Source organism: Solanum pennellii, chromosome 6 (genome assembly GCF_001406875.1).
Source record: "Solanum pennellii chromosome 6, SPENNV200".
Classification (NCBI taxonomy): domain Eukaryota; kingdom Viridiplantae; phylum Streptophyta; class Magnoliopsida; order Solanales; family Solanaceae; genus Solanum; species Solanum pennellii.
In genome coordinates, this window is record NC_028642.1 from 23,718,606 (window position 1) to 23,740,651 (window position 22,046).

Consider the following 22,046-nt stretch of genomic DNA (forward strand, 5'->3'; position numbering starts at 1 on the left):
GTTCCTAACTTCTTTATTGAACTGCTTTGTGAGAGCATGGAATCATTTATGTTGGCAGGGCATTAAATGATTTTTTAAAGCATGGCTTTGCATTATAAGTGACAATTAACGAGGTTGAAGTTGGATTTATATCGACTAGTAGTCATTTGAAGCTTCTGGAGAATAATTGAGATATTGTGTATACTTGTTAGGAGTCTTGATATAGCCCTTGCAAGTTTATTCACATTGAGTAGTGTTGTAAACACACTTCTTGAATTGGATGTGTTCTTGATTTACTTGAACACAAATAAAATTTTAAGTTGTGGGTGTTGATGAGTCTGAAATTTGACTCATTTGAGGCCTTTTAGTTCAAAAATAGCATCCTTAATGGCTATTTATGTCCTTATATGAAGATATTTAGATGTTTTGCAGCTATGAATATTAAAGTATAATGCAGGGATTAATCTATGCAAAAGAGGCCAAGAATGTTAAAAAAAATGAAAACTCCGGACTAAGGATTGCCTAAGGCAGTTAGCAAATCATCCAACGCGATTAGACCTCGCCTAAAACGACAATATTCACTTCCAAAAATATTCAAGGAAGGCTGGTAAAGAAAAATGAAAATGGTGATTAACCAAAGCAGTTAACTGCGGTAAAATAAGCATTACCTAAAGTGAAAGAAGAATGGTCTAACTAAAGACTAAAATAGGCAAACAAGGTGGGTCATAGGAAATTTGCTGAACGTGAAAGGTTAACACAAACGAGTTCACCAACTTAGGTTTGAACACCTGAAGCTTGGAGTCAAGAAGGGGCGAGATGAACAAAAAAGGGGCAATCCTATGATCAAGTAGGTGAGTCCGACTTATGTCTCCCAGTAGCGTGCACATGGGATTTAAAAATAATTTTTGGGGAAATTGTAAATAGTCTAAAGGATATATAAATGTATCATTTTAATCTTGTAAAAAGAGTTTTGACTATCTTTTCAGAAACATTACCTTTTTCATATATTCTTAGTTTTGAGGTTTTGAACTATTGGGGTTTGAATTCAAGTGGGTGTTTAAGATTATCGTTGATCATCAACACTTTGATGGATTAATGCATAATTATTATAATTTCTTTCACTTTTATGATGCTTCGCCAAAACCCGATATTAGGCGTGTGATTATGGAGTTGGGTAACTATTTCAGGGAATCTAGTGTGTTGCTCTAATTTATTCTATTTATTCATGTATTCGAGCTATTTAGTATGGGTTCAATCTATGACCTAAGGTTGAAAACTTAGTTCTAGCTTATATCTTTTATTGATTCTTGAAAGAGATTTATTAAAGTGGGTATATTACTTAATACTTGCAAATTGGATTTGATTGTTGTAGTTTGCTCGAAAGAGAAAGTATAGTTTCATTTTTCATTGCCAATTATGCTTGAAAGAGAAATTTATTAAGGTATTGGGTTGATTTATCTTCCTATAGATAAGATTAAAAGAAGATTTTTTGATATGATGAGATGAGATCGAAAGACTATTTGTGTCGTTTATGACTACCCATTTAATCCATGATGGTATAGCATTGTTAAGAAAGCACTTCTACCCCTTATTTGTCATTGACTTGACTCTCACACCCCTAGATGTTATTCTGCTTGTTTCAATCTTGTTATAGTTGAATCTTCATAATTGATACAAACAATTATTTAGAATTTGATGGAATCCTCCACCCATATATCCTAATTGTTATAATGAATTAGTTTGAATCTTAATTTCCTTATCTGATTCTTTCACTCTATATGGGATTAGACCCCAACTCAAATATTGGTATTTATATTGTTAGTGATCGCTTACTCATTTAATTGTTTTGTGAGTAATTTTAGAATTATCAATAACTCAAGGTTCAAGAGTAAAATTATTTGAGTTGTGATTTATTATTGGAAAAGGTGGTGAATTCCTTGAAGATTTGGAGGCACTATATTTATTGTGTTAATGTTGATGTGTTCATTGATCATAAGAGTCTTCAATATGTGTTAAAAAGAACTTAAACATTTTCCATAGGATATGGCTTAATTTTTTCAAGGATTATGACATGGGCGTCATTATTATTCAGGTAGGGAAAATATTATGACCGATGCTCTAAGTAGGTTTTCCATAAATAGTGTTGTTCATATTCAAGATGATAAAAATAGTTTGTTTGCAATATTCACAGACTTGGTCCCTTTGGAGTGGAGTTGGTTTATTTAGAGGATGGTGGAGTTATTGTTCACAATGTAGTCAAAATTATCTCTTGTCATGGATGCGAAGTCAAAGAAAGGCGATGATCCAACTTTTGTTTAATTGAATAAAGAGGTTTATCTAAAACTCTAATGAGGTTTTGTTAGAATGAGGAGATGGTATGCTTCATTATCAGTGTCAAATATGTGTTCCAAATATTTATGGGTTGAGGCAACATTAACCTTCAAAAGCTCAAAGTTTATGGTATTTTATTCACCCAGCAGCCACTAAGATGCATGTACCATGATCTACGAGAAGTCTATTGGAGGAATTAGATGAAGAAGGATATTTTTAAATTTGTGCCTAAGTGTCCACATTGCCAACAATATAACGTTGAGCATAAAAAACCGGTGGTCTTATTATTCCTACTTGGAAGTGGAAAGATTTGAATATGGACTTCATTATAGGTTCGTGTCGCACATGTTTCCACCATGACTTTATTTGGATGGTGTAGACATAATGACTAAGTTAACACATTTCCGTCAGCTAATACTTTCTATTTAGCTAAGGATTATGCTAGACTTTACATTCACTTGTTGGTAAAACTACATCGGGTTCCATTATCCATTATTTCAAATATGGCTACTGAGTTCACCATTAAACTTTGGAGATCGTTTCAGAAAGGTCTTGGTACTCAAATTAATATTAGCATAGCTTTTCATCTATAGACAAATAGTCAAGTTGATTCAGGTTGAATACACTAGTCACACTTTGGAAGTTATGTTGAGAACTTGTGCGATCAAGTTTATAGGTAATTCCGATGATAGTTTTCCTCTGATTGAGTTTCCTATAATGATATTTATCACTCTAGTGTCGAGAGGGATATATTTAAGGAGCTCTGTGGTAGGAGGTATAGGCATCCTATTATTTGGCTTGAAGTTGGCAAACTGGATTTGATAGGGCTTCATCTAGTTTATGAGGTCATGAAGAAAGTTCAACATATTAGATATAGGTTGAACGGCCTAGAGTAGAAAAAAATCTTATGCAAGTCTCAGGGAAAGAGAACTTGAATTTGTTGTAGAGATGATTAGTTTTCTCTAAAGATTTCATACATGAAGGGGGTGATGAGGTTTGGTAAGAAATGGAATTTCAGCCCCCGTTATGTATGCGTTATCAAATTGTGTACTATTTAGATTATGCGGCTTATGTGTTGGATTTTCCTTCAGAATATCCTTGGTTAAAAAATGCATTGGTGATTGATAACTCTCAACCTAATCTCTAAAACTATTCCAAATAGTGGCTGGTCAAAGTCAATAAAAATACTCAATTAAGAGTCGGGGTCGTCCCATAGAGAATTATATCAAGATATTTTGAATGTAAATTAATGAGTTTGTAGAAATAAGGACATTTAAGTGGATGATTCTACCAAATTTATGAAAATGTTTTTTTTTTAAATCAATATTCATAATCAAAACACATTTTAGGAATTCAAATAAGTAACAAATAATTTAGGGGTGTGGGTCTGAAAATCGATATCACATAGTGGTAATTGTGTTACTCTATAGTGCATTGATAGTTTGGGTCATCTTTGATGACACTAATCTTCTTTCAATCTCATAGCATAAGTTTAAAGAATCTCCTTTTGGTATAATCTATGTGCAAAACTAAACAACTCAATACCTTACAATATTCTCTCTTTCCATGTAGACATCGAAAAAATAGATCCGACCCATAATATCTATTTTAAAGAAAATTACAGACAACTAACCTAAATTGCAACTATTAAACTAATTACCCACTCTAATCAATCTCTTTAGGGCATCAATGAGATATCGGAAATAGAAATTAACTTTGAAACCTTAATCCATAAATTAAACCATGTAAATTAAAATTAATCCATCGATGAACAACAACAAACATAACATAAAACAATACCCACTACATTAAATCAATACCCAACCCCATAATTTCACCCCTAGTCTTTGGGGTATAGCCACTCATCACAAAGTGTAAAGAAATTAGAGATTTCATGAAATCAGTCAAGGGTAACAAGAAATTATGCAATTATAAGAAATACACACTTTTATCAATGTCAAGAGCAAAGTTGAAAAACCTCCAATCTAAAAGTGTTCTATATAAGATAAAGTATTTCTCTACCTAAAATATGAAGAACCCTCTAGTAATTTTTTCGGACCCCCAACTCTCTCTCCTTTTGGTCTATTTAAAGTTTCTCAAAATTTATCTCAAAACTCAATGTGTGACCCATTCGGTGATGTTAGTCAGTCTAACCAAGCATATTCAACGAATCAACAATTGATCCTTAGCTCACTTTTCTTTCTTAAGGCTTGAGATGTTTTAACCTCAATTGGTGAACTCATTATGGACTACCTTTTACGTTGGATGGATCATCGATTACAATCTTTGTTCACCTTTAAGCCTTCAAATTTATCTCCAAGTATTGTCACCTTCGTCGATGGTCATGTTGTTCACCTTTTGCATTCAACAATTCATAGTTCCTCTTTGGGTGCACCAACTTGACAAAATAATGCAATTGTTGTGCAACATCAATTACGGCGAAGTCATGCCACTTAGGAATCCACCCTCTTGTTAGGGGGTTCAACAATGTAGATTTTACACTTTTTTTTTATGTTTTTCGCTATTCTTTGAATCATTTTCCTTGCCTTATCCCTTAGCCTTCATAGCTACAAATTATCAAAATATTATTCGAATAGTAAATAATTAATCATTGAGGACACTAATTATTAAACTAAATAGGCGTCCAATGAATGTAAATCTACAACCCATCAATGATCTAACCACAGTTTCTTAGAGAGTTTAATGTGAAAGAGAAACTCTCTTACAAAGAGGTCCCAATTGAGATTCTTGATTGTTAGTTCGTACATTGAGGAATTGGGAAGTGTCTTCTTTGAATTTTGTTTGGATTAATCCATTAGTTTAGGGTGCTACTTAGGGAAGCCATAATTTATATGATGTCAAAGTACCCCATCTAGTTCCTTCTAGCTTGGTATCAGTGTGAGGTAACAATTCATCCTTAGTACTCTTTCAGATTCATGTTATTCAACATTTTCATGTCTCATTATGTATGATGTTCATAAAATCATATTAAATTTCATGTTTTTTCTTAGAGTCGGTTACTCCTTCAACTTTAATTATTTAGGTTACAGTAATGGGCATTAAAAATGGGATTTAGCTGCCACAAAAAATGATATCAGCGGCTATATTAATGGCCGTTGTACCATTTAGCAGCCAATGGAGGTTGGCCGTGGCATCGGGTGTCGGCAATGAGTATTGATGCCTTTTAGATAATCACTAGTAAATCTAATATCTATTGCCACTAAAACAAATGAGTTTTAGCGGCAATTGGTTGCGGTAATTAAGATAGCTGCTAAATCTAATCCAAATTAGCTAGTTGTGCTCATGTTGTGTCTATTTCCGTAGCTGGTACATCTAATTAATTACCTCTAAAATGCATTAGTTTTGGCGATAATTAAGATGTATATTAAATCTAGTACAAAATAGCTAATCTTTCACATGTAGCGTTGATACGCTCGAATTACACCTCCCTAAAGAAGTATAAGCGGTCGTATCAAGTGTAGAACCCAACTATTAGGTTGGGGTCGATCGCACGAGGAAAATGGTTTAGACTTAACTTCAATGTATAATTACTTTGATTTTTTCAAGTTCTTTCCGAGAACAGAAAATTAAAAATGGGGTTTTGTGAATTAAAAGTCTTTTAATATCTCGAAGTAAAACAAGTAACATGAATAAAGCTTTGATTTTTATCAAATTGTGAGATAAACTAGGGTGTTAGTGTTCCTCATAGGTTCATAGAGTAGTATTCCTAGCTATAACAATTCTTCCCTAGTGTTTTGCATGCAAAGTGATAATTTAGGTATCTCTAAATCCTTGGTCTGGCATTTAGAGAATTTCAACCTTTACCTTGGTCCCGCTACGTGTGTCTAATCTACTAACCCTTACATTTACTTCATATTAAGAATCATATTTGATGTATGAATTAGTTATTACTTCGCACCAATCGAGACTAGCCTATTAGATAGTACCCCCTAAATCTATGTTGATAATTCTTTTCCTATTAACTACCTCCTTGGTCCGGCAAGTAGCAATAAGGCGAGTTCTAATGCGTGCACATGTTAAAAAGATATCTACGCGAAAGAATTATCAATGCATGCAATAAACTATTTGAGAATTGTTTTTTAAGGTAGGTTTACTTTGTTAATCACCCATGGTTCCCACAACCGTAGTTGTGAATTTAGTTACGCATGGATATAAGAACAAAATTCATCATTGTTAAACAATAAAACATGAACTTACTTTGACAATTCAAAGAAAATCCACGAATTCAACTTGAAATATCAAGAAATCACTTGAAAACCAAATTTAAAAATTGAATTAATTGCTAAAGTTGCAAATACCTAATCTCAAAACACAAACTAAGAACCAAAGTAATAGAATCCGACCCCAAAAATGAGGTTTTACACCCTATTTATAAAAACATAGTCCTAAATTAAAAGGAAATGAAATAGTGAAAGTTGTCCAAACAACGCGGCTGTAATCGACGACCCCACAGATGGTCCGTCGACTGCCTCCGTCAGTCCAGACTTAGCATCTTTAATCATCCTTCAGCTGGCATCTTCTCTGAATTAATCGATGGGCCATAAAAATGGCCCGTCGATGTGTCTACGGTTCGTCGATGCCTTCCGTTATTCCATACTTAGATTTTCTTCAACTTCGGGTACTGGACTGGCTCTGACCTTAACGACGATTTAACTGGACGGACCGTTGATCCTTCAGTAGCACCACACTTGGTCAAATTTCTCCAAGTTTCTCCAAATGCCTGAACTATCACCCGACGATCACCATTTAACATCCGTCGATGGAACGATGGGCCATCGATGGCCTTCATGGGTCATCTCTGCACTAAATCTCAATGCCTTCTTTATTTGGGTTTGGATACCTTTCCTGCAAAATAAAGATAAAACAATGTTAAAAACTACTTCAAAAAGGCTCTAGACACACACCAATCTTAAGGAAAAAGCATTGAAAGTACCGTGAAACCACGTTACATCAACACCCTCAACTTAAATTTGTTGTTTGTCCTCAAGTGACGCACTATGACTCAACACAACACTTTGTACAAAAGTGGACCCTTTTAAGCTTTCGCAATCACATGGCTATCAATACCGACTTTCTCTTTACCTTAGCGCATGCTTATACTCTTAGGTTCAATAATCTTACTGATGTAGATCAGACCATGACATAAACTCACCAAGCACCGAAACCTCTACTCTTTTGCCTCTCACCAAGGTACCAACTTTCCGATATTGCAACTAGTGTGATTTTAACTTTGGGTACAAGGATATTATTCAACACTCACACTCAAAAAAATTCACACCTATTGAGTACTTGTTGCGATAGGCTTTCCTGTATTTTCACTGCTTATGTTCACCACATTAGACTCTTCGATCACGATAGGACTTTCTAGGCTTGTAACGAAGGCTCAGGGTTAGGTATGGTACATATCAGTACATTTTAGTGACTTCTTGCCCTCCTTGACATTATGGCTAAGTGTCCTACCTCTTTCACTATCTCTTATGTCTTACTTTTCTTTTCGTTTCATCTTTACCTTGCTTCCCCCTTTGTTTTTTTGTGGAAATGGCTCTTATTTCTTTTTGTTCAATTGTTTTTCTTTCCTTTTTTTAATTTTTTTCTTCATTCAATTGATAATTTTTTTGACAGAGTCAACTCTCTTGACCACTTTTTCGTTTCTTTTCCACATTGCTCTTTTCATACCCATATTTTGGGTAATCACTCATGATAGCCACCCTGAACTATGGCTTTGCCATATCGAGGTACACATTACCCAAGGTTGGGTCAGGGCCAAGAAGAGATAAATTTCTGCATTACCCACTCTCAACTTATGATTTTTACATAACTGGAGGTGCACATGTCCAAGGAGGGACCACGACCAACATATTATACCTACGGAAGGTGAATTGGTGATGAAAAGAATGGTCTATTATTGGATCAACATATTTGGATCAAAAAGTAATAATTTCATTAAATTCACTTTATTTTAGGCTAGATGTTTGCTATCGAACAAGGTCCTATGATCCTTTCCTAGTTGTCCAACACATATTCCTTTTTTTGAGGGACCAACCTTTCAAGTTCTATGTAGGACCAGCAATTTAACAATCAAACTTCCTCACACTCTCTTGACATCTCATTACCCTATCAGATTGTCAGACACCCATTTTGAGTGTTCGTTTGAGGGTCATGCGGTGGGTGAATTTATGTTATGATTAGAGCTAACACATTCAACTTCTTTATACCTATCATGCGAGCATTTTCTTAGAATGGGATATTATTCATGCTTATCCATCATGCTTCATATTTCACTGTTTCATACTTTGTAAAGGTTAAGACATGTCAGTTCAATAGTAAATTAATCAGTCTCTTGGGTCAAAAGAACACAAGGAAAGAAAACCCCGAAAAGAGTGTCTTGAGTTGGGCTACTTAGACTTCACCCTAACACTCACTTTCCATTTACCCCCACACCCAACAAAATAGAATGCAATTGTCCCCAATTCAAAAAAATAAAGACAGGGTGGTAGGTGAAGCAAACCTGAGGCGCATAGCACCGATGATCAATAAGTAGGCGGGTCTGATTTAACGGAACCCGCACCATCATCAGTAGTAGGGTCACCCTCAATGGTGACCACAACAGTCGCTAAACCATCAGCCGTGCTCCTCTCAACAACCTTAGATCTGTAACTAGACGTCCCAACAACTTACTCTTGAGCCCTCATTTGACGGGTCTTTTCATCAATCAAAGAGGCTCTCCTCGCAGCCTCAAGATCTGTCTGCTTCTTATTCCTCCCAAGGACATCCTCTCTCTCAGTCGTGCGGCTGGAACATTGCCTCTTGGCACGAACATGTGACTCAAGCGATGGCTCAGTAGAGGCAGTGAATAAAGCTGGAAGCATAGTGTCCTCCGCTAGCTCGACGGGTGCAGTCTAAGGCTTAGGCCCCTTAATATCCATAATGCACTCAACGTCGGCCCTCAAACTTGCCACAACCTCCTAAATATTAGTAAAGTCAATGCTGGGGGATGGGCGTGCAAGAATCCGTAACATAAATGCATCAAGGTGCTGGTTAACCGCCTGAATCATCTGCTCCGTCTTCTGGGACACCCTTTTCTCAATACGGTCCTCAGCCTCGGCAATGGAGTTTTGCATCCAAGGATGGATATGATGATGAAGGGTGGCAATTTGGGCCTCTAATTTCTATACATCGGGACCAGTTCCATAGACGGTGCAGTAGACCAGGAGGAACTGGGTGCTCGACTAGTTCCATGAACGGACTCGGCCGGGGTGGTGTCAGTGGGTTCTGAAGTGGAAGGATCAGCCCCCTGGGCTAACTCTACTATATCTGCCAAATTTTCACTTAGCGGCTGCAACTCAACTCTAGGCGCTCTCCACGGTGCCGCCACATTGGCCTCATTTGGAGGGTATTAAGGTTCCAAATGGGCACTTCGGCATCTCTGAATAAGTGGAAGATCATATAGACAAATGAGTAAGTAGTAGAGGTCTTAAAAGCCCTCTCATGTATAACGGAGATCAATAATTTTGCAAAGTGAATCTTTAACCCGACCACCAAGGTTGCTACTAATACTGTTCTATCCCATGTAAGAATATTATCTTCTACCGTCTGCGTTAGGAGGTGGCGGACCAATAGCCAAAAGAACTTGGCTGTGAAAGTAAGGTTGGCCTTCTTGATAAGGCCTCTGGGTTCCAACACCCTTTCTGCTCCCTCACCATCAATGGACAGGTAAAGTGCCAGCCAACGCTTGGCTGTCTCTCTCTGGTCGATAGTCCTCTAAAACATGGCAACTCTTGATCATATCCCACCTATAATCAAACTACGGGGTCAAGGGGGTCTAAGTAATACCTCTGGAGGTGCCATATGAAAGACGATGGATGGTGCCCTTAGAAATGTCCACCCAGCAGTCCCGAACTAACGATTATGTGAGTGGTCCTTGTTTGGCAGGTTTCGCCCTCCTATATAAAGAACCTCTGAGAGTCACCACATAGGAGGTGTAGAACTCCCACACCATCTTCACACTAAATGACCCTAGACTCTTAGCCATCCACTCGAGCCTATGTTGTATGAACAATCTCTGCACATCAAGGACTGTGTAAAGGCTCCCCGTAAGAACTCTCAGCTCAACTATCACCAACCGGGTTATTACCCCCTTGTAATTTAGAACCATTGTTCCATGTAGACCTTATACTGTCGATCTACACACAATCGGTTTGGATCCTCAGGAACCAGTGCAGGGACATCCTCATGGGGTGCCGGAGCAGAGTTCAAACTATTGGTCTTATCAGACGAGGCTTGGCCGGCAGGTACATCCAAGGGGGTGACTTCACGCGATTCAGAACCGGAGGTAGTGGCCTCATTAGACCCCGAAGAGTGGGCCGACTCTGAACCAGATGCAGCTTCGGATCCAGAAGGTCATTCAGAATCCGAGGCAGACCCATCGATCAATTGAAGAACTGTAGTCCACTTCCATCTTCTGACACTTAAAATAATTTTTTTAAATCTCTCAAACAGGATCACAGTTAAAAATTATGAATATGCAGAATGGACCATCGATCAATCGACAGACTGTAGTCCACTTCTGTTGTCTTAGATTAAACAATTTTAAGGTTACTCAATCGACATACCCCATCGACGGCCCGTCGATCCACCGACGGTCCGTCAATGGGGTCTCGTGTTGTTGGCTTGAGAATGATTTTAGGCCTTGTTTCAACTATAAAATTTTGAAAACTTTTGGACCCACACAAGTTAAGCCAACACACAACAACAATTAAAATACCCTTTCTTTATTCTAAGAGTTTTGATTTCGCAAGGTTCATGCTCGAATTCAAAAAGGCTACCAAAACCCTAAGTCGGGAAGTCTATAAACTCACTTTAACCAGATTATACAACTATCCATTCACTTTTTATCATTATAAGGGACATTTTACCCACGTTTTAACAGAACAAGCATACAATTTTTTCCCTAAGTCAAGACCCACATTCTAAGTCTCTTTTCCAATAGCAAATGAACGGGAATTCATCAAGCAAAGCGAATCGAAATACCTGAAGATCGTAGTGGAGTGAATGGGTGGGTGATCTTTGCAACAAACTACGTGCACGACCTTGAACACCGACCAGAGAAATCAATATGAACCAAGTAGAATTTAGGGAGAAGAGGTTTTTGGGAATTTTAGAGAATTTGGGAGTTTAGGGAATCTGATAAATTAAGAAGGGAAACATATGGTGTTATGATGAAAAAGGAAGTAAATAAGGGAAGGGAAATGGTTGGGAAAAGAATCTGAAAAGATTTTGGAGGTTAATGAACGTTTTCCATTTAATATAACTGGCCGGGTTTGGTCGGGTCACTGGCTCTTTGGACTGACGACACCCCGTCAACGATCCGTAAGTAAGTCAATGGACCGTCGACTAGACCTTCAATTGCACAAAGACATGGAAAAAATTTCAAGACATACCTGGGATCTACGCACACCATCAATGGTCCGTTAATTGAAGGTCGGCCCGTGAATGGGGTTTGTAGATCAGTGCACTAGACTATTTTCGACAGAATTCTACTTTTGGTACCTGCACAATTAACACCTATTAAGCTATCCTTTTTGTGTTTTTCTGGATACTTTTGAGACACGGACCCTAAACTAATCTATAGCCAACACTAAAAAATAAATCATGAGGATGAGTAAAACAAAACGAAACAAGAGAATGCAACTATTCCTACAAAGGAAAGAAAAACCTATTGTTTGCTAGAGGATACACCTTGGGTTGCCTCCCAAGAAGCGCTTTATTTAATGTGGCGGCACGACTCAAGATCCTTGATTACTCAGACTTCATCAAGGAGATATGCCTCAACCACTTCATGGATACTATCTGCATGCCCGAGGTAGATCTTAATTCTTTGCCCATTAACCGTGAACTTTGCACCCTACTTGTTCTCCAACTCAACCGCTCCATGTGGAAACACATTAGTGATAAGGAATCGTCCCATCCACTTGGAGTTGAGTTTTCCTGGAAACAAGCGTAGACTAGACTTGAATAGAAGAACCAAGTCCCCAACCACAAATTTGTGCTTTTCAATCTTTTAGTCGTGGTACTTCTTCATCTTCTCTCTTTAGATGGATGAACTTTCATACGCTTTTAGGCGAAAGTGATCAAGCTCATTCAGCCTATTAAGTCTCTGTTCCACTGCTTCATCCAATCCATCTTCAGTTTTTTCATTGCGCACATGGCTTTGTGCTCTAACTCAACTTGCAAGTGACAAGCCTTCCCATATACAAGTTGGTATAGAGACGTACCTATGGGGGTCTTGTATGCAGTCTGGTAGGCCCAAATAGCATCATAAAGCTTTCTTGACCAATCCGTTCTATTAACATTTACCATTTTAGATAGAATTTGCTTGATCTCTTGATCGGACACCTCAACTTGACCACTAGTCTATGGATGATACAGAGTGACCACATTATGGCGAACCCTATATTTCTGCAGTATCCCTTTGAACAACTTATTGCAAAAGTGAAATCCACTATCACTAATAATGTCCATGAGTGTGCCAGATCTTGAGAAGATGTTGTTTTAAGAATTCGGGACATTCTTCCCTTCATTGTTAGAAAGCTCTATAAATTCTACCCACTTTGACACATAGTGTACTACCACAGGTATATATTTCATCCCATGAGAACTCACAAACGGCCCCATAAAGTAAATGCCCAATGCATCAAATAAATCAATCACTAGAATAAGATTTAAATGGAGATCTTTCCTCTTCAAAAATTCCCAATCCCTTTGACATCTATCACATGACTTGGCAAACTCGTGAGAATCTTGGTGAATGGTTGAACAATAGTACCCACACTGCAAAATCTTGTGGGCCGTCCGGATACCACTATGGTGCCCACCCACATGAGAGGAGTGGCATGCCTACAAAACACATAACGTCTTAACTACCGGCACTCAACAAAGAATAATCCCATCATCACAACTCCGGTATAAGTAAGGCTCATCCCAGAAAAACTTTTTCACATCATGCACGAAAATCTTCCTTTGATGGAAGGACAAGTCCGATGGGACTATATCAGTGGGCAGATAATTCACAAAATCGGCGAACCATGGAATCAAGTCATAAAAAGCAGCCAGTACATGCTTATAAGGGAAGGTGTCATTAATTTCAGCCTTTTCACCCAACTCTCGCATAGCGTCATCCTCCAATCTTGACAAGTTATTGACCACTTAATTTTCAATCCCTTTTCTATCTTTTACCTCAAAATCAAACTCTTGCAATAATAGAACCCATCTAATCAACCTTGGCTTTGCATCCTTCATTGACATTAATTACCTCAAAGAGGAGTAGTTAGTATGCACTATGACTCTCGTGCCAAGCAAATAGGAGCAATATTTTTTGAACGCAAATACCACCGAAAGAAGCTCTTATTCAGTCACAATATAGTTCTTTTGTTCTTCATTTAGGGCCTTAATTGCGTAATAGATGGGGTGAAAGATTTTTTCCTTTCTCTATCCTAATAGCACACCAAGAGCAACCCCACTAGCATCACACATCACCTCAAATGGCTTACTCCAATCTAGGGTAATTATAATGGGCGCATATACCAACTTCTCCTTCATCTTTCCAAACGTCTTCTAACAGGATTCATCAAAATAGAATTTACATTCCTTCTCAAGTAATTTGCACAGAGGATGTGCAATTTTTGAGAAATCCTTAATAAACCTCTTGTCATCTAACATCTGGTCCATGAAGGGCATAGGGAAATGGTCCTTCTCACTCCATGCATTCAAATTCCAGTAATCCATACAAACACTCCATTCGGTCATCGGCCTCATTGGAACAAGCTCGTTCCTCTCAATAGGCACTAATGTTATTCCCCCCTTTTTGGGCACACACTAAAAGCGCATACCCAACTATTATCGTCAAAAGGATATATGACTCCAGCATCCAACCAGTGAATGATCTCCTTCTTTACCACCTCTTGCATAAGTGGATTCAACCATCTCTATCGCTCAATACTTGGTTTCTGATAAGGAATGAGTTGGATTTGGTGTGAACAAATACCGGGAGGGATCCTAATAATGTCTGCAATAGTCCAATTAATGGCTCATTTGAACCTCTTCAAAACATCCATGAGACACTCTACTTGTTGTACATTCAAATTCGATGCAATGATTACCGACAAAGTGTAATCTCTACCCAAGAATACATACCTCCTATGAGGTGATAGAACCTTAAGCTTTAATTTTGGAGCCTCATCAATTGATGGTCTCATGGGTGGGGACTCATGATGCTTCATATCTAACTCCAGTTTCTTTGATTTGGACAGATATTAGTTTCGTTCAAGTGCCGCAACCAAAAACCCATAATCTTCAATACCATTAATCTCAAAATTCATGATCACTGCCTCTAGTGCCTCAACACCTAGGCGCTCTTCGATTTGTACCTCATACATACTGTCAACCACGTAAGATATAACATATACCATTTGGAGCTCACCACTTTAATTCATGGACCTACAAATGTTAAATGTGGCTTCTTTATTGTTCAACCTAAACTTCATGTACCCTTTCTCCATATCAACCAAAGCGCGACCAGTGGCAAGGAACGGCCTCCCAAGAATAATAGGGACCTGAAAGTCCACCTCACAAGCAATAATTACAAAACCGGCCTTGAATATAAATGACTCCACTTTTACAAAAACATCATGAAGTATCCCTATGGGCCTCTTTACTGTTTGATCGGCCATAAGTAACCGCATTGCAGTGGGATTTTCGTCACCCAAACCCAATTTCATATAAATGAAAAGAGGCATGAGGTTTATTCTTTCACCTTGATCACATAGTGCTTTAGCAAAGTGTAATTCGATGGTACATGGAATAGTGAAGGCGCCTGGATCTTCCTTCTTCTGTACAAGAGACTTTGTAGAAATAGTACTACAATATTGCACTCGGTCATCATCCTCCAAACTTACCGATCTCTTCTTTGTAACCATATATTTCATGAACTTAGGATAATTGGGAATTCGTTCCAAAGCTTCTATCTAAGGGACATTGATGGAAAGTTGTTTCAACATAGTGATAAAACACCGATATTTACCATCCTCAGTCTTCTTCACCAATCTTTGAGGGAATGGTGGTGGAGGTCTAGGAATGGGGACCACTTTCTTAGGGAACTTTGCTTCTTTTACCATTTTGTCCATTAATTCTCCTCTAGTGTCCACCACCTCTTCAACTTTTCTCATCTCATCTTCTATCATAGACGGCATAGGTGGATCAATAGTTTGCTTCCCTCCTCGAGTAGTGACTGTCATGCAATGTCCATCATTTTAATGGTTTTGAATGGTATTGATAGGGAGAGTACCCGGTTGGCGTGGGTTCACATTAGTAGACAATTGGGACATTTGTAACTCAAGATGCTTAATCGAAACTACATGTGCATCAACCTTTTGCCCAAATGTTAGCTAAATCACCTCTCAATTCCTTGGCGTGATCATCAGTAGCATCAAACCTCCTCATCATCTTATGCAACATATCCTCAACTCGCGCCATACTTCCTCCACCATCCCTGGGATAAATTTCACGATTTGAGGAGGAACATATGGCCCACTTCGATCATTTATTTTACCATAGTTACCCCGATTGAAGTTTTTGTCGCGATTATAGTTCCTATCTTCAACATACTGGTCCTCTATGTTGTAATTACCATAGTTCCGACATTGATTTCCTTGACCCTGACGCAAATTCTCCTGATTGGGTCCTTGAGTGTTTTTTCAGAATCCCCCTGTTTGATCATTCACTCCATAAGTATCCTCTTGATAATAGTACTCATCCACTAGCGGTTGTGGTTTAGTCAAGTAGTTCACCGCCTTTAACTTTTTCTGCACCTCCTATGACATGTTTCAATACCAACCTAAGCTCAGTTCTCATTTGAGCCATCTATTCACGATTCACATCTGTCGCGGGATCTTGTGTAGCTTGCACTGCAAAGGTGTTTCTCCTAGTGTTTGACTTTCTATTAATCTAAGCTTTATTGTTGCGAGAAATTTTTTTCAAACTTCTCCACAATCTCGGCATAAGTTCACTCACCATAAAACCCCCCCGTAATATTATCGAGTACTTCTTTATTGTTATCATCTTTACCCCATAGAAGTACTCTTTCAACGACTCATCTTAAATGCGGTGGTTCAAGACACTCCTAAAAAATGCAGTAAACCTGTCACAAGAGCTTCTTACCGACTCTCCCCGTAGTGGAACAAAGTTGTTCACCTTATCCTTATGATTAAGCTTCTTGGACATTGAATAGTACTTGGCTAGGAATACATCTCTCAACTGATGGCAAGTGTAGATGAAATTATAGGGTAGCTTAGTAAGCCTTACTGCTGCATCTCCCGCCAATGATAGAGGAAACACCCGTAACCCGAAGATTTCATATCTAAGTCTGGACTCCCCACACAACTTTTGCATACATACCTCAGTTTGGCTATGTGATCATAGGGATCCTCTGATGGTAGCCCTGAAAAAAAACCCCTTGCGGTGAGCATCTACATCAAACTAGTAGTCACCACGAACGTGTTCCCATATGGGGTAGAGGAGGTAGGATTATAGGCCTATCATAATCATTAATGTTGAAATTTCCCCTATAGACTTCTTGAGGGCTTGGGACGGGAGTCTGCATCCTCATAGCATTCTCAGCCTGGTTTTCTGCAACTACCTGATTATGTGCATCAACTGGTGGTGGAGGATGTCTTATTAACCCATCACAAAGATTTACTAGGCTCTGCTGATTTTCCATTTTTCGAAGTGTACGATTAAATCAGGTTCAAATCAAATTATTAGTTTTCCTCAGCTTCGTGTACTTGGTACACACTAGAGCTAGACTTGAGAAAAACAAAAAACAAAAAACAAAAGAAAAGTAAAATCACGAAATTGTTGACTAAACTTCAGTAACGTTATTAAGGTTAATTTAAGATCCACTAAAATCCACTTTCCCCGGCAGCGGCGCCAAAATTTGAGACACTCAAATTACACCTCCCTAAAGAAGTATAAGTGGTCGTATCAAGTATAAAACACAACTATTAGGTTGGGATAAATCCCACGAGGAAAATTGTTTAGACTTAACGTCAATGTACGATTACTTTGATATAGTAAAGTTCTTTCTGAAAATAGATAATTAAATGGGGGGTTTTGTGAAGCAAAAGTCTTTTAATATCTTTGAGTAAGAAAAGTAACAGGAGTAAACCTTTGTTTTTTATCAAATTGTGATAGAAACTAGGGTGTAAGTGTTCCCCGTACGTTGATAACGCCTTATTCCTAGCTATAACAATTCTTTCCTAGTGTTTTGCATGCAAGGTGATAACTTAGGTATCTCAAAATCCTTGTAAATTTAGAGAATTTCACTCCGTACCTTGGTCCGTCTACATGTGTCTAAGCTATTTACCCTTACCTTTACTTCATAGTAAGCATCATATTCGATGTATGGCTTTGTTATTACTTTGCACCACTCAAGACTAGCCTATTTGAGAGTATCCCCACTAAATCTATGTTGATAATTCTTTTCCTATTAACTACCTCTTTTGTCCGGCAAGTAGCAATAAGGTGAGTTCTAAAAAACTTCTAAGTGAAAGAATTATTAATGGATGCAATAACCTATTTGAGAATTGTTATAAAGCTAGGTTTACTTTGTTAATCACCCATGCATCCCTCAACCGTAGTTGTGCATTTAGTTACCCATGCATATAAGAACACAATTCATCATTGTTAAACAATAAAACATGAACTTACTTTGAAAATTCGAAGAAAATCCTGAAAGTCCACTTGACATAACAAGAAATCACTTGAAAACCAAATCCGAAAATTGAATTAATTGCTAAAGTTGAAAATATCCATCTCCATTCACAAACTAAGAACCAAACTAATAGAATCCGACCCCAAAAATGAGGTTTTTACACCCTACTTATACAAACATAGTCCTAAATTAAAAGAAATTAAAATAAGGGAAGTTGTCCAAAAAACGCGACTATAATCGATGACCCACATCGACGGTCTGTTGATGAAACGACGGACCGTTGACTACCTCCGTCATTCCATACTTACCATATTTTTTCATCCTTTAGCTGAAATTTTCTCCGAATCAATCGATGGACAAACAACACGGATTTTCTATGCGTCTACGGTTCGTCGATGCCTTCCGTCATTCCATACTTAGATTTTGTTCAACTTCAGGTACTGGGACTATCTCTAAATTTAACGACGATTCAACAGGATGGAGCGTCGATCCTTCAGTAGCCCCACACTTAGTTAGATTTCCCCAAGTTTCTCCAGATTCATAGATTGTTAGTCGACGATCACCATCTACGGTCCGTCGATGGCCTTCGTAGGTCACCTCTACACTAAATCTCAGTTGCCTTCTGCATTTTAGGTTTGGAAACTTTTCCTGCAATACAAAGAGAAAAACATGTTACAAACTACTACAAAAAGCCTCTAAAAGACACCAATATTAGGGAAAAAGTATTGAAATTACCGTGAAACCACGGTACATCAAGCGTCCATTTATATAGTTGGTAACAATAATTATATTTCGACTAAAATTTTATATTTTTAATGACAATAATTTTGTGGCAATTATAATGGCTAGAATATCACTTATGAAAACACCTTAATATGCGTCCAATTTTATGGCCAGAATATCACTTAATTTGACGCTAAAAGTCACAAGATTTAACAGCCAATCGCTTAACAACCATCAATAAAATTAGATCAATTTAGTAAATTATCTACTTTTCACTTTTATTCATAAGTTCATAACTAACAAATCCAAAAAATTGTTATTATAAGAGAGCCTCTTAGAGGCAACTGAGTTTTTCAAATACCAAAAAGCATAATGTTAATTCATAACAGTATAATATATCTTATTCAATGTAAATAAATTAAAAATGAACTAATCTGAAGTATAATAACACAACTTAAAATAACTTATATGTTTATATAACCAATCCTATCAAATAATATTTTCAAAGAATTTCACAATTGTTCATCATATTGATATAATCCATAAGAAATATGTTTTATTATCACACAGTATGACCTGAAATAATTAAAGAAATATCCAAAGAATAAATATAATGGATACAAATATTAGAATTAAAGACCATGAATTCTTTATATCGATTACACAAGATATCATCAAAACTAGCCGTAGTGACCTCAGTCCTCAAGCAAATCCCATTGTAGCTGATTGGGATTACAACAAGCATATTATTCGGAGAAGCAGAAAAATATCACTAGATACCAGTTGCAAGAAAAAATACTTGGTGTCCAAAGTTAAGATATTAAGGAAAATTAAAGGATGTCTATAGAAGCTTGAAGAAGAAGGATTCAACCTAGGGTTTCAATTCAAGTCTCAATTCCTCCATTGAAGATTAACAATTAGCTTCAAGGTATGATGATTTTCATGCATGGATTTCTTCCATTCACGGAGTTCCCTAATTTCTCTATTTTCAAAGCTAGAGATCCCAAATTGAGTTAGGGTTTTCTTCATTTGTAATGCGTCTCTTCATTATTTATATTTAAATGATTGAATTATGATCTCTTATGCAATATTTGATGAAATACTATGATTTTATAATGATTTCCCCTTGAACCCACGTAACCCCATGTTTTCAAGTCATGATCATATAGTGTGGGATTTCGATTATTAAGTAAGAGTTTTATGAAATCAAGCATATACTGATAGAATTACATGAAGTTATGATGAAATCTACATCTATCCCATGTAAACTAAATTTTATGATTGAAAATGGGTTGTGAACCTTGAAAGGTATATTACGGAACAATGCATGTTCTTATAAAATCTAGGAAAATATTTTAAGGATGATTTGAGAGTAAAGTATCAAAGATTTTGATGTGTTATTGAAATTATTTTATCATATACACATGAAAGAATGATTTTGAAAGATTCTCTCTGATAATAAGGGTTCTAAGGTTGAAAGTTCTTCTCACCTAATCGAGTTAAATATTAAGAGATATTTTATGGACATAGCTTTGATTGGTTATTGAATATTACCTATCCATAGATAATGACTTAGCTTGGATTGGCAGGATGAGGTTCCCTTCCGTGGAGAATAAAAACATGTAAGAAATGAATATTCTGTGGGATTTATTCGTAGCGTAGAGAGATTTTTGAGATGGAAGTTCATCTGTTAGTAGAGGTTGGGTTTCTATAAGCTATCTCCTTATCCCTTACCTATGATCCCCCATAAGATGATAAAATTAGATAGTGTATTAACATAAGCTAGAAGTTCATGCTTCTTACCTTGGCAACTAGGGCAACCCTTTTTAGTATGGGAGTCACCGGGGATCATGTTATAGCTCACATAGTCTCTATGTCGGCTGAGACTATTTCCCACATTAATAATATACTAAGGTGATTGAATATCCAAACTCATTGAATGAACTTAATCCTAAAGTGGTTGATACTACAAGTGCTATTGAGAAAGTGTATGTTGATGAGAACGATAAATGTAAAAAGTATTATTTTGGATTTCCCAATATAATACTCATAATAAAAAGTTCAAGAAGACAATTATGGATCTAACAACAATGCGAAACCAAAAAATATGAGATGTTAGTCCATTGCTACATAAGACCAAGTATAGTATATATAATTAGTGTACTCACATTCTTGGTAATCCTAAAAAACCTACAGTTTTCTTGGAGGTAATGGACTACAATTGTCATGTCCCGAGCTACCCCGTGACGTGGATACGGGACCTAGGACCACAAGTTACCCCAAGCTAACCTTACTGGCATGATAATGAGCATACTAAAGAAAATAACTTATGTGGAAGCTAAATCATAATTTAAAATTTAAATATGGGGAAGACACATCTTTTATAACTGAGATATTTGAAATATTGACGAGTGTAATACGAGGGAGTTATTAAATCAATACTAAGCTGAAACTAACTATGTCTTAAATAAGCGTCTAACTGACTAGAAATGCTGGGACAAACACCAGCTAAGTCTAGAAAGAACTTAAAATAAAGGACTAAATACTGAAAATAAACTCATGACTTTTGTCCTCGGAGAATAAGGACTCACCACTGAATCTGCTGAACTGGAGATCGGAAATAGATATAAGCACGCTCTGGATGTTGAGAACGTAAACCTATATAACGAGAAGATGTAGCGCACATATGCGTCAGTACTTGACAGTACTAAACATGTAGGATAGAGTAAAGCTAAAATAAAACATAACTGAACAAGCACAAAATCAAGAATTATAATCGGAACATGATATATTCTGAATTCTGAGCTAACTTGATTCAATGACAAAATATATAACATGCTGAGACTGAATACTAACAGATCTGTAAATATGGTCAATGCAAGAGAGTCTGACTGAACTGTGGGAGCTAGTAACAACCGATAATAAAACCATATGAGCTAAATGTGGAGTCCTATGTATATGCCCCATCGAGAGCACCCAATATACCCTTCCAGAGGTATAAAGGCATGCTGGCTTGATCACTATTGGATGGCCATAGGAGGAACTTACAACCTACTTGACTAGTAGTTCTGGGACTGATTGGGTACGCTAAACCCTAGTCCAACTCGGTAATATGCTAATCCCAATGAATAAAGTAATTAAGACATTATGACTGAATTTCTCTAAATAAAGGATAGCTCAAAAATGAACAGGCAAACTCTGAATGCAACAATTAATCTGATAATGA